Source organism: Panthera leo, chromosome E1 (assembly GCF_018350215.1).
Source record: "Panthera leo isolate Ple1 chromosome E1, P.leo_Ple1_pat1.1, whole genome shotgun sequence".
In the NCBI taxonomy this organism is placed as follows: domain Eukaryota; kingdom Metazoa; phylum Chordata; class Mammalia; order Carnivora; family Felidae; genus Panthera; species Panthera leo.
Genome location: NC_056692.1, coordinates 39,138,919 through 39,145,039, shown reverse-complemented (window position 1 = coordinate 39,145,039; position 6,121 = coordinate 39,138,919). Strand labels below are relative to the sequence as shown.

Below are 6,121 nucleotides of genomic sequence, written 5' to 3'. Positions count from 1 at the left end.
AAACTTGCCCAACCGTGACCTGAAGCCAGAGGTATGAAGGGCATGACAGCCACAGGACCTTTGAATGTGAGATCCCCTTTTCCATCCAATGACCTACACTCCCCTTTCCTCAGATCTGTCCTATAACGTCAGGAACAGAATCAAATTTCCCACCTGCCCCTTCTCCTTATAGCTCTGTGATACATGTCCCTGGAGAGTCCCACACATCAACGCAGAACAAAAACAAAAACAACAAAGAAAAAATACCAAACCTGCCCCCTCAAAGCCCCCGCCCCTCTACTATGAGTCGCCCACATGATAGGAGTTCTTTTACTCAGGTTCCAAATACTAGAAATGAAATGGCCTTTTTTTTTTTTTTCACTTCTGCTATTTACGCAGAAGTGCCTGCCAGTGACCTCAAGGCTAAACCCACCATATTCAAGTTTATTTTTAGATTTCTCAGCTGTAGAAACCTACAAGATGCCAAAATGAGTTCAGTGATTCAGTCAACAAGGGGAAGGAGTTGTGGGGGACCGAGCCCTGTGGAGAACCTGCTTCAGGCCTGGTACCTTCCTGGTTCTGTTTTGTGTCGTCCTTCCAGAGACAGAGGAAACTCTGCGAGCGATCGTACCTTCGCAGGTATTGAAATCAAGGTTCCAGGTAGTTATATGACTGTCAAAATCAATCAGTTAGTAGTGGAACCTGGATTTGAAATCAGGAATGACTCAAAACCCAGGGTTTTTGTGCCAAACCCTTCCCGCCTCCCTTCTTTTCTCTTGTTCACAGCCAACTCCCACATATCTCCTTGACCTGAGTGTTTGCACTCTCTCTGCCCTAGCTACCTGTACCTTGCCCTTTTATGCTTGGGAACAAAAATAGGGTCAACCCAGGGAAGGTTCTGGAAACATAAGGTTGTTTTTTTTTTCCTCCCCCCTCAAAGCAGCGGCACAGGCCTGATTCCAACCCATCCAAGTGACTGACTGCTTGCCCCATACAAATCCTAGTGTTAAGGAGAACAGAAGTGAGGTACAACTCTCTAGTACCATGGGGCACCGCAGCTGGATCCAGGCTGGAATCCCGGCTTGCACCCTGGAGGCATTTACACGTCACTAAGCCTCCATTACCTTATCTATAAATTGGCAATGATATACCCACTTGTCAGGGTAGTTGGGCCCAGGTCAGATCCCAGCACATAGTTGATGTCTAAAAACTGCTCGTTCTCTTCCTCTCTTACCTCCCAGGGAGAGAGGAACAAGGCTACCACCAGGGAGCAGGGCCCACAGAAACCTTTGGTAACTATCTCTGAGGAAGCTGAATGGATTCCTTCAGGCCTGCCTCAAACATCTGCAGGGCCCAGGCAAGAGTACCAAGCAATGGAGGCCTACATACCACATGCCCAGATATTTATGTTATAGATCAAGCCAATAAACTGTTAAATAACATAGGTTCTATCCTAGTTTGAAAATCTATGTTTCCATAATGAAAAATGTATTTTATAATGACCTAAAAGGCCGTGTTCCAATTTAGAGTTCTCAGACTCCATGGAGACCTTCCCTCCCAGCCCTCAGCTCAGGCCTGCAGTCCACTCCCCTTTTCTCTTTCTCCGCCCCTGCCTGCACATCTAAGCTATGTCTACACCACCACCTACACATACTGCCAGCCTTTGGCCACCTCGTAAACCTGGGAGTTTCTGGATGCTGTGACCTGGAGCGTGACGCGGAAGTGGGGACACAGACCCACCACGCGCCCCTCATTTGCCCGACAGGGAGGAGGGCCGTCAGAAGGCCAGAAATGGGCCTTCCTCTACCCGGGTCTGCGGAAAGCACTGCATGTGGTCAAGGCACTGTGTGCCTGTCCTACGAAGCAGGAATTCATGCCGTGAGCTGGCACCACGACAGTTAACCTCATCCTTCTTCTATTGCTAAGCCCTAAACCTGACATTTGAAAGGAAATTATACTTTTGACCATTTCAGTCTATTTGCAGTAATCTTTGTCTTTCTCTACCCCCAGGGCAGGAGCCAAGGAGGGGGAGATTCTGATGTGCATATGTTGATAGTTACACATAGAATCTCTTCAGCTCTATTTTTGTTCTCTGCTTAAAAAATCTTTGCTCTGAGAGCTATAGGGGATGATGAAACTGTTACATACTGTGTCTCCCTTGTGGCAGTGGTTACACAACTGTATGCATTTATAAAAACCCCTAGACGTGGGCACTAAACTAGGTGAACTTTACTATACGTAAATTATATCCCAAAAAATTATGTAATAAACGTTCTTTCGTCAAACCACATTTTAAGAAAGGAGCAGGAAGAGAAATATGTTCAGGCACTCAAAATAACTTCTTTCAGTGTGACATTTAGCATGAGTCAGTGTCACGAACATCTGTCACATTCGTAGATGCCCATCATCTTACGGATAGCCTTCCTTTTCTGGAGGAAATTCCCTTGTTAAGGTCCTGCCTCCCCAGGAAGAAGTCAAGAACTCAAATTCCCAGGCTCCCTTGAAGCTAGGACATGAGCACGTGACCTACTCTCTGCCAATCAGAAATGCAATGAAGACTGATTTCGAAGTGAGTAGGTGTGAACACCCAGACCGTAAGGGGCTTACATTTTTGCTGACGTGTTGGCAGTAGAGGCGGTCCACTCTGGGGCTTTCGGTGGTGGAGTGTAGAGGGGAAAGAGGATGGATGGGGGAGTTCCATTCCTTGCTCTCGGCTACTGGCTGTGAGTCCCCTTTGGGAAAGTCCTTAACTTCTCTGAGTTTCTATTTCCTCATCTGCAGAATGGGCAGCAGAATACTTACCTCGCAGGATTATTGTGAGATCGAATGAGGTGATGCAGGGTCTGGCATGCCGCAGAGTCCGAATAAGTATTAGCTCCCTTCCTTCCTCAAACGGTAGGTAAGATCCTTGAAATTAATGGCCCTGCCTTACCAGCCTTCCCAGAGTACAGACCCTATGAGTTTTACTCAGAAGCCAAAGCTGACACTGACCTGTAAGGAGCAGGGGCAGGTGGCCATGCAATTAGGGAGAGATAGGCACATTAAGCTTCCCTCCTCCACCCATCTCCTCCCTGTTGTACCAGAGTGGCCACTATTTCATGAGCTCTAGGTGAATCCTGTTTGGGGTCAATTCAACAGAAAAACCCTTCGGTGTGACTTAACATCCACTAGTTGAACACCAAAAATATGCCAGGTGCTGTGAAATAAACATCTAAGAAATAAATAAGGTGCCACTTAGTTGTACCCTGATGGAGAAAGATGCATACATGCCTAGGATAAATATTAGACTGAGGGTGCCATCACAGCAGTGTGAACAGCATGGTGTGGGCATCAGGTGCGAACGGCATGCTGTGGGCTTGAGACATCAGAAATTCCTCAGGAGCCGAGGGCTGTTTGAGTTGAGTCTTAAATAACAAGTTAGAGTCTAGCAGGGGAAGAAAGGGACTTCTCTCCTTGAGAAGTGCATAGTGCTTTGGGAGAACTCAAAGTTGGCCCAGAAAGGCTGGGTACAGGTTGGGGTTGGAGACTGAGGCCAGGGCTGGTGAATGAGCTGTGTCGAGAAGGGCTTTGCATGCACAAGAGGAGAAAAAAGCAGACATGGTCTCCCTAAACAACTGTGTGAGAAGGATGGTTTCAAGACTCCTCCTGTGTTTTTTTTTCTCACCAATGCTCTACTAGGATTTCCGAAATGTGCTTAAACAGAGCTTCTCTGAACGCCACAGCCCCTCCTGGAGATGATCAATGGAATCCCCAACCGTGAGGCCAGAGAGGACATCCAAGGTCATCTGGTTCAGTCCCCAGAGGAGGAAGCAAGAGAGGGGCTCCTGGAAACTTGGCAGGCCAGGCTGAGACTGGAACTCCAAACTCTCCCACCACAACAGATGGTCTTGAGCTAAACAAGCATAAAGACACTGGGCTTTCTAATAACTAACATATACAAACTCCAGGCACTGAGCCAGCAGCCCGCAGGTGAGAGATCACGGGCAGCTTCTTGGAATGTGCCGTGGGGACTGCTGAGTGGCTCTAGGCCCTGGGCCTGAGCCTGTTCATATGCCCCAACTCGGGAGGGTCCTCCTGGACCCAGGAGTGGACCCTGACTGCGGTGAAGTCAGGTGGGATGCAGCAGCGGCTTGTTGGGGATGTGATCCTGTGCTTTGAGAAGAGGGGCTTCAAGCCGGGTGGGGATGAAGATGCTACAGGCACCAGAGTCCTTGCCAAGCACTGTCGTGACCTGCAGACAAAGCCCTTCTAATGAGCCCTCCTCAGCTACGTGAGCTCCGGCTGGTGGAAGCCATGGTCTGGGAAGGCCTCGACGTGGTCTGGTCCTCCAGGGCCCTGATAGGACACAGTGACTCAGCAGAGACTGCCCCCGACACCATCAGAGGGGACTTCAGCATCCACATCAGCCACACCAGTGACTCCATGGAGGGGGCCCAGACGGAGATCCAGCTGTGGTTCCAGAGCAGTGAGCTGGTGGATGGGGCAGACGAAGGCAACCAAAGCAGCATTTACCCAGCCTGGGCCCTCAGGCTGCCCTCAGCCACCCCGTCAGCCACCCAGGATCAACTACCTCTGTCAACAAGAACTTGAGCCCACATCCATGGTCCACCTATCTGCTCCAGACCACCTCCTTGTCCACCTTCTGCCCCACTGCAGCCCAGGGGGGTCGAGCAACCAAACTTTACGCACCTTTAAGTATCCTAAGCCAGCAAGAACTCGGACCAAATCCTCTCTGTACCAAAGTGCCAGAAAACCTTTGGGGTGTCTCCAAAAGTGTGTAGTGTGACCTCCCTTCCCCGAGAGGAGGTGGACATTAAAATTCAATGTGTCATGCACAGAGGTGGATCATTTATTATATTCTGCCATGTCTGAGGTAACGATGAAGACTTTATGGAAAGTTGTAAGAGTCTGAGAGTAGAAATAAAGCTTACCCTCTCACACACCTTAATTAATTAATTAACTAATAACATGTACAGACTCCATTGTGAAATATGTAGGATTAGCCCAATGGTGGGCTCGGTCTGGGGGGTGGGGAGTTGGCACTGTGGATTTCTCACCCACCACTCGCCTTAAGATCAACCTCACCATTTCCGGCCCCTGCTTTCACCACAGAGGCTATTTTAGCCCGAGTTTCCAGTCGCCCTCACCACCTCCCCGAGATAAAGGTCACTGCAGAAGTCATCACCAGGTTCTCACTAAGGAACAAAAAGAGCCAAGGGGATTCTGGGCAGCCCTCCGCCACACACAGGGGCTCTGGCACGGAGCTGTTGGGACAGTTGGCATAGTGTGGCCATCCCTTCTCCCCACGGGCTGAAACTAGAACGGCATGAGGTTTCTCTGAGCAATTCTAGAACAACTGCTCCCTTGCTTTCCCTTTCACCTTTCCTCAGACCCCCATCCTCACCTGCCCCCACTCCTTCCCTCACAGAGCTTGGCGACGTGAAAAACACAGACCTATAAACTCTTCCTCTCGGCACTGAACCCAGGTGGCAAAACAGGAAGCATCTTCTTGTTAAGGCAAACCCATTGTGTTCTCCGTGCACGCGTGTCCCGACAAGCAGCAGGAAACCGCCACTGGGCCGTGGCAACAGGTGTCAGGGTGACCTGAAGCCTCCTGCTAGCCTGTGCCTGGCCCTCCTTCCCTTTCTTCCTCCTGGACAGCCGCCTCCTTCCTCCTGCAGCCTGACAGCTCTTCACCTCATACCTCTTGCTCCTGCCCTTCGTGGTGGCCCAAGGCCTGATACAGACCTTAAAAGGCCCTAAACCCTAAAAAGATTATAGCCGCTCTCCAAATGTAATCTGTAACACTGACCAACCAACACACACACACACACACACACACACACACACACACACATATGCTGGAATTAAGAGAGCTGCTTCTTTAGATTTTTGGGTTACAAAATTCTAGGTAAGTTCAAAGCAGAACGTTTCTCAAATTTGGGGCGTCCCTGTCTGGTTGGAGCCCTAAATCTAACTAACCAAGTTACCCAGCACTGACGGAGGCCCACTCTGCTTGGCTTCACATGGGAGTAGATTGTTCCCAAGTAAACTAAAACAGGGATTGGAGCTGGGGGAGGGCTAAGAGATATGATCGTGGACTTGATCTACTTGCCCAGAGGGACTGGAAGCCAGAGGACAC

General features: G+C 49.7%; 1 pseudogene; it reads left to right on the top strand.

Annotated features, from left to right (window-relative positions):
• Positions 1-4,013: 4,013 nt before the first annotated feature.
• LOC122207005 lies at positions 4,014-4,874 on the top strand (annotated as a pseudogene).
• Positions 4,875-6,121: the final 1,247 nt, after the last annotated feature.